This window comes from Sesamum indicum, linkage group LG7 (assembly GCF_026168435.1).
Source record: "Sesamum indicum cultivar Baizhima isolate 11 linkage group LG7, ASM2616843v1, whole genome shotgun sequence".
Taxonomy (NCBI): Eukaryota; Viridiplantae; Streptophyta; class Magnoliopsida; order Lamiales; family Pedaliaceae; genus Sesamum; species Sesamum indicum.
In genome coordinates this window covers 7,608,347-7,616,573 of record NC_142663.1, presented here as the reverse complement: position 1 = coordinate 7,616,573, position 8,227 = coordinate 7,608,347, and the positions used below count along the sequence as shown (strand labels likewise).

At 26.6% G+C, this 8,227-nt stretch overlaps 1 long non-coding RNA gene across 1 annotated transcript; it reads right to left on the bottom strand.

Moving 5' to 3' along the window:
- Window positions 1-351: 351 nt before the first annotated feature.
- LOC148787516 (uncharacterized) lies at window positions 352-2,192 on the bottom strand. The gene is made up of 3 exons (XR_016066488.1): window positions 1,911-2,192; window positions 1,329-1,395; window positions 352-588 (listed from the first exon to the last, which is right to left on the bottom strand). It is a non-coding gene; the product is annotated as an uncharacterized LOC148787516 (long non-coding RNA).
- Between the last annotated feature and the right edge of the window lie 6,035 nt (window positions 2,193-8,227).

Genomic DNA, 8,227 nt, shown 5'->3' with positions numbered 1-8,227 from the left:
TTTAAACCACTATAATTTGTTATGGGACAGATATTTTTTAATAAAATATACTTTAGGGAGTAAAATAAAAAGTATAAGAGGTAAGTGAGAAGGGCATTTTTCTCATATTAATATCAAATTATATACTTTATCAGGGGAATATTTATTATCTTTCATATTTTAAAAGGATAAATGAAATTGTATAGTTCAAGAGTGAAAATTGTATTTTAACCCTAAAATGCATACAATGATTGACTATTTCTTTTGTAGCACCCCCTTTGCTACAAGGGCTATACCTACCCTAAACGTCATACTTAGTGTAATCCCTGTGTTTATATATATAAATGTACATAATAATTTAATCCATGTGTATACGTAACCCCAACATCATAATAGGTATTATCAACCCACAACATTATATATATATACATATCACACACCACAAGGTGATTCGTCACAAGTAATCCGTACGCTTATATTCTCTCTGTACAAACAAAATGTGGTTTGTACTCTAACTGACAAAGAGGAGAAAACTGCATACTGGCCCGACCTGCCTGGGTATAGCGCGTGGACCTATTCTTCAACAGTCAAACACCTCAAAGTCTATTCCTGAAAGAAAATGTCAGCAGGGGAATGAGCCTGCCACTCAGTAAGCAAATAACCAGTCCTATCTATATATGCATGTCAACCATAGCCCAAACAAGATAAACAAGCAACACGAATGGAATACAATCAATTTAATTCCAACATAATCAACTTTATTACACCACATGACTATCTCATAATAAGACAACTAACCAAACTCTACTTTTCCTAGTTTGCTTACCAGAAGGTGATTTGTGTTTTTCCCACCAACTCAGTCTCACCGTTATATAAATTTAAGTGAACCCCCTTGACAGCCGGCTCATCAATCTCGCACATAGCTGTTTCATTTCGCACATAGCATTTTCTTTTCGCACATAGCATCGCATCAAAGCTCTTTTCATTGCGCACATAGCATTTTCTTTTCGCACATAGCATTTTCAACACGTCAAGGGGTATTCACGCCACAATTATATTCAATTTCCACCACTCCCTCATTTCCACATATCACCATTCTTGTAAGCAACTAGTAACGTAAAACAATATATCATCATACTCTCATTCCAGACACCCACAACACAACATACAGCAAACATGATATTTCAACGTGTCTTCGCATTCCACATACACAATATCGTCAATCAAATTAAATCATTCACCACTCATATACTTTCAGACAAATCAATGTCAGCATGAACCACAAATTCAGATAACAGTAAAACCATAAATAAAGATACATATATAGATAATACTAATTATTTACTTACCTCGACCTTACAACGTTTCTTTCTACTCTGTCACTAATTGTCAGTCATTTTACTTCACCCCCGTATCCTATAATAAGTTATATCATACACAATTAATATATCGAGAATATCGTAATTTCTTTAAAATATAATATTGAATATCATTTGTACAATTTCTAATAATTCTTTAATATTCCACTTCTATCGAAGTACAAATCTTCGTTTTTCCTCTTTATTAGCATACCATTTATTAAATATAATACTCGGAATATTTCTATGAATTTTCTATCAATTTCTCACTATTATACTCTTTAATTAAACAATAATTCATATAATTACGTATTTGGTTAACAATTCCGATGGAATTATATAAATTGGCTATAGCAACATTCAAATCTAATAAATTTAACAATCTAATTGACCAATGATATCATTTTTATATCCAATTTGATATTTAATTCGACACTATTTTAAATAGCCAAACTCGTAAAATACTCCGATTAAATAATACATCGCTTAATATAAACTATATTTAATAAAAGAACTAATTAAATTATATTAATAACTTAATTAATCAATAATTTTACATTAATGAACTCATACCTGTTTCGAAACCCGCAGCTGAAATATGCGTATATCCTCTGAAATAAAGTGGCTGTGTGTGCGTTTTCCATATTTGAATATATATATATAATATACATATATGTGTTGTATTATTTAAAATGGTGGCTTACCTTCCACAAGATTAGTGGCAGCCCACGTGCTGCCATTTTATTTATATTTTTCTTTTGATTTTAATAATTTTATTTATTTATAAGTTGACCACAAACTTTTCAAATTATGCAATTCAATCCCAATTAGCTTATTTTATAAAGTTTCAATTTAGTCCCTAGGACTTTAATATATTCATTTTCAACTCATAATTTAATTCTCAACTAAATTTCTTTAATGATAGGCGATTAGTCCTACAATTATGTATTATAATTTTTGGGGCGTCACATCTTTTGCTTCAAATATTGTCTCACTTATGTTAGTTGATAAGTATTTCACTTTATGTGATTTTATTTAATTTATTATATGATGACATATTGCTCAATTAATTAATTTATTAAGATATTAACATAATTACGTAGTTATTGCTCTTTTTTGTCATATTTAGGTTAGAATTCTTCAGGGAGTAGTGTTTCTAACTATTAAATTAGCATCATTTAATTGCAAGATGAGATCTAAGTTATATTTCTGTAGAGGGCATTGGAAGCGTGTTTAATGAATGAGTTATATTTTCCTTTTAGGGTAAATTACGTTGACACCCTTTAAGTTAGGTTAAATTATACTAATACTCTTTATGTTTTATACTGCTATACTTCCTGAAAAGTGTTGGTGTAATGATTTTCAGGGGGTGTTTGTGTGTTTTGCATTTGAATAGGAGATAAAGTTATAATTTTGTAAAAAGTAGGGGGCTTTTTGTGTACCTTAACCAAACCTTGGGGAGTGCCCATGTAATTGACTCTATATATTAAGCAAGTATAATACATTTCTTGCAGAAAAAAATGACCAGACGAAAATACATATTTTACCTTCTGACAGCGCAAAAGGGGACAAAAACTGCGGGCATGAATCAAAATTGCTATTAATTTCGTTATTCACCAGAACCTGCACTAGGAAGTCCGTCGATCTGTTAAAATATTCTCTGTAATTGATTTGATAAGCATCTACCTGAAGTTAGTCAATATCGTTTGGATTTTCAAACTCATGTGAACTCGAGGATGAGGAGTGTTGAAGCAATGTATTAAAGGTATGGAGTCGGTATCAATCTCTGATGTGTTGATACTTGCTATCAAGTATAACTATATTTGAAGTCCAACCCTAAGTGTCCACATCGAAGACTTTTTTTTCGATAAATGTAAATTTTCGTATAGTGCAACAATATTCAAAGTGCGGGTTCTCCTTCGGAAGGCCAAGGGATACGCCACATTTATGATGTGTTCCCGCCAAATCGAAGACTTGTTGTTTATATACCTTTGAGGCTAAGCACAAACTGGATATACAAACAGCTGATTTATTTTGGAAGATTGAGTAAAAGAGGTCATTTTTTTCAGAAATAATTATACTCTCTTTTTATAAAATTTTTGGTGTAATTACACAGTCATAATTGCGATTTGAAAAATTACATCCAGTACCCCTAAGGTTTGCTTCCGTCTAACAAATAAATTAATTCACTGAATTTACTGATATTAAAAAAAAATTAATATTTATCATCGATTGACTTATTAATTAATTGCAGGTCAAACAATTTTTTTGGACTAAACTATCCTTATATCGATGAAGATATACCTTCTCATATGCATTAATGCGTAAAAACATATGAGGATAATTTGCTCATAAAAAGATTTATTTGACTTGAAATAAATTAGTATTAAGTCAATCGTGGGGTAAATGTATATCAATTGTGATTATCCCTTTTTTGTATCAGACCTTACCTAAATCAATTGAATAAAAAATTTGATTGCCACCTCGGGGATTCCCGCCGTCGGCTATTAATTACTTAATCTGTTTTTTTTTACTAATAATGACAAATAACTTACAATAATTTATCTTTATATATTGATCAATATCTCAATTCAATAAATACATCAATATAACTGGCAACGAAAATAAATTACAATCATATAGAGTGAGACAAATATCCACAAATCCAGTTTGACGGCTCAAGCCATGATCTCAAATTCATTCATATAACTTCAATTTTAATTTTAACCACTAAATTAATACATCATTGATTATTTTATCTATTCTTTTATCACTTGGATTGAAATTCAGGAACTCCCCTTGGGAAAAAAAATTTAGAGCTAATTAATTATTGACAGGAGTCAGAAAGACCTTATTTGATTGGTAACTCGTTAGAAGTATTTAATATTAGATTAACGTATATTAGTTATTAATAATTACGATTAATGAATAGTTGACTAAAATAAGTGTTAGGGAGGGAGAAAATAAAATAGATTATGTGCAGTGCATACCTTCAAAACGTAGGTATATAAAAATTTTTGGAGACGGAGGTAATTGGGATTAGTCCTATACTGACAACAACAATAAACTAATTTGCTGTCAATATTATTTTAGAATGATGTGATTTATTATATTATTTAATATATTAAAATTTAATAAATAAGTTAATAAATAATTTAAATTATTATATCAATTTATCATCTTAATTTTGCAAAATTTGTATTTTGTCATAAATAACTTTATTTTTGTTGATTCTTTTACTGAAAAAACATCACATGTTGTACATATATAAAAAATATCACATGACATAATAAATCTTTAAATATCACATGTGCACTACATGCGATATTTTTTCTACAAAAAAATTGGTTAGAAAACAGTTATAAATGACAAAATGCAAAAATAACCTCTTTTTCGTGAATTTAAGTTCTACTTTTATAATAATAGATTTTTTTTTTATTTCATTTCAATAGCAAAATATAAAAAAGTATAGTTCAAATGAAAAATATAATTTAGAAAATAAGTGTTTTTTCGCCCTTCTTTTAGGAGAAAAGAAATGCGTACTCGTGGTTACTATCATTTAGGGGTGTAAACGAGTCGAGCTCGATTTTTTTGACGATCTCAAGCTCGATTTTGAGTTTTCTGGCTCGAGCTCGACTCCTATATGATGAGCTCGAGCTCAAGCTGATTTTATTATTATTCTTATTCTTCTTCTTCTTATTATTATTATTATTGGATTAAATCCTGAAATCATCAAATTTTTACATAAATTTATAAGTAATAAAATAGATTGCATAATATGTATTATATTATAAAATATACCAAAATATAGTATGAAATTTTAATGTATTGTTATAATATAAACTACTGATTAGTTTAGTAACAATATAATTAGTAAAATATACCAAAAAAAAAATCATATTGAATAATTTAAAAATTGTAGAAAAGTATCCATTATTTGGAATAATGCAATTAAAATACATAAAAATATTTTATAGTTGAGATCAATATATGTTCACAATCTGCGACAAATTTATATATTTATAAATGTTAGTATTACATTGATATAACTATCATTTTACATTGTTGAATCACATGGTTGATCATACCATCAAAATTCAGATCAAATCGTTAGATATGATCAAACTTATAGAAAAATACATTTGGTAAAATTTTAGACTTATTGAATATACGGATGTTGAGATATCGTACTCGAAATATAAGAATAATCATTCAAGTAAATGTATCGTTGAATCAGGTCATGTGATTTTAAATCATACCGTCTCATATGATCTAATGGACATAGTCTTATATAAATATATATATAAATTTGGTATGAATCAGGGCCCGAATTTTAAGATATCTTAATTATTGATTAAACTTTTTGATTTCAGTATATATATAATAAAATAATTAAAATTGTTCAACCATCACTATTATTATTGTTATCATTATTTTTAGATTAATTCATATGAATCACTAAATTTCAACATAAATTTATAAGTAATAAAATAAATTGCATAATGCATAGTATGTATTTTGATATAAATATAAAATTCAAAAAAAGATAAAAAAATCATAAGTGAATTACTTGTCAATTTTAAAAAGTATAACACAATACAAATATATATTAAAATATAACATAAAGTTTATATGTGTCGTATTAAATAATAATTTTAATTATAAAAAATATTATAATTTACTAAGTTGTTAATTAAATTTATTGTATAAGATTAAATGTATAAATAAAAGTACCGCAATTTATTATTATCCAAAATAAAATATATGATATTGATTAATAATCATAATATATGACCAATTTTGAGTATAAAATTAATAAAGTATTGAATATGAAATTAAATATATAAAAATTTTATAAAAAAATATATATATAAAAAATAAAAAAATAGAAAAAACTCACAAGTCGACTCGCGCACTGATGAATAGAGAAAATTGAGCTTGTGCTCAAAATCGTACCAGCTCGCGAACCGGCTCAACTCGTCTACCAACACTACTAGTATCACTAAGTCTTTATAAATTATTAGGATCAAAGTGTAGATAAAAATGTTAGATAAAAATAAAATGCAATTATCGTAGTTAATTTGATATTTATATATAGAATTTAGTATAATTTATATTTTTGTGATATAGCAAATGAGTAAATTATTTTTATATAAAAAAGAAATAGCAATTTATCTTCCTGTATTATTTAAAATAAAGCAATTTACCTCTCTGTCCAAGGCGATAAATTGTTTCATTTTGAAATATATATGCATTTTTAAAACCTATTTTTTATAGATAAATAATTTACTCATTTACAATATCACAAAGAATTATTTGTAATTTTTTCCTTCATATATATATTTATATATATTTGAGTAATAAAATGTTTTAGAGTAAAATGAGATGAATTATCAGGTAAGCTCACCTACTCCCCATCAAAATTAATATAAGAAAAAGAGTCATAAATTAAAAGGCAAGTTGAGTTTAGGAGTGTAAGCAATGGGGAGTGGGTCAATTTAAATAATTATTTTGTTCAATTCAATGTTTGTGGTTTTCAAAAAACTCTGTCCAAATTCAACTTCACAATCATCAACATCCATCTAATTGGGTTGGGCTGAATTAGGAAATTTTAGTACAGAGTTAATAATTGTATTAACATTTTGTAACTACTTATACTTTGTTACAATTATTTTGTCATAATAAATGCATTTTCATGTATAAAAAAAATGATATATCAATTACAATGTGTAAAAATAAACAGTTATGTATTTATTTTAAAAGAATCCAAATAAATAGAAAAAAAGTTTACCAATTTTTTGATGAAAAAAATTCTTATTTCAAATTAACTATATAAGAAATTGATCATAATAATATATAAATATTAAATAAAAATTATTTAAAATAAGTTAAGATGATTATGAAATAGATTGTAATAAAATTATGATATCATTTATTTCAAGATTTTGCATTTATTCACGTCATAAAAAAATATAGAAGACTACCAATAACCAAGAATTAATGAACTAATCGATCTAAGTTATATACATATATATATATATATATGTATATATTATACAGTACCAAAAGAAAAATTTATAATTATTATTATTGTCTTGAATATTAGTTTGTATAATCAAAACTTATGTATAAATATATGAAGAATTTCAATATATTATTATTGTTCTCTTATTATTATTATTATTATTATTATAGAGGTCTAACACGACTTATACGGTCTACGTAAATATAAAATCAAATTCGATGCTAAAATACAGTCTTGTTTTAACTAATTCAAAACCAATTCAATTCACACTTAGCTCGATAATGACAATATAATTTGGATTGGATGGATTAGTTGGGAGGGTCTAACAATTTTCTTGAACACTCCTAGTTGAGTTAAATTCATTTCCACTATATTGTGTATAATAAAAAAATAATTAACTCAATGGATTTTGGCAAATCCAAGAGCTACCCTACTTAATTTTGGCAAAGACCGTTTGGTCTTGTCTTGGCTCCTGTCCGCCCCTGCCCTGACTCCGCTCCGTACCTGTCGGATCCGACCTACATGTGTGATTAAAATTTCTTTTTATTTCATTAATTGATCAATATAAATTTTGAAATAATTAATTTTTTTTTGTTAATAATTACTTAGGTGTTAATAATTAATAATTATTTTATCTTCAAAAAAAAAAAAAAATTTGCCCAATGATTTTCAAATATTTTATAAGATGTTTGAATAGTAGAGTAATATTGAAGTGGAGAATTAATTGTATTGAATGGTCAAAGTCTGAAATTTGGTAAATCACATAAAAAAACATGCAAAATGGGAAACCAAAATAGAAATTCAAATTGAATTTCACAGGTTTCCAAACATCTGAGTAGTTGTAAACCTACCACTCCCAACATTT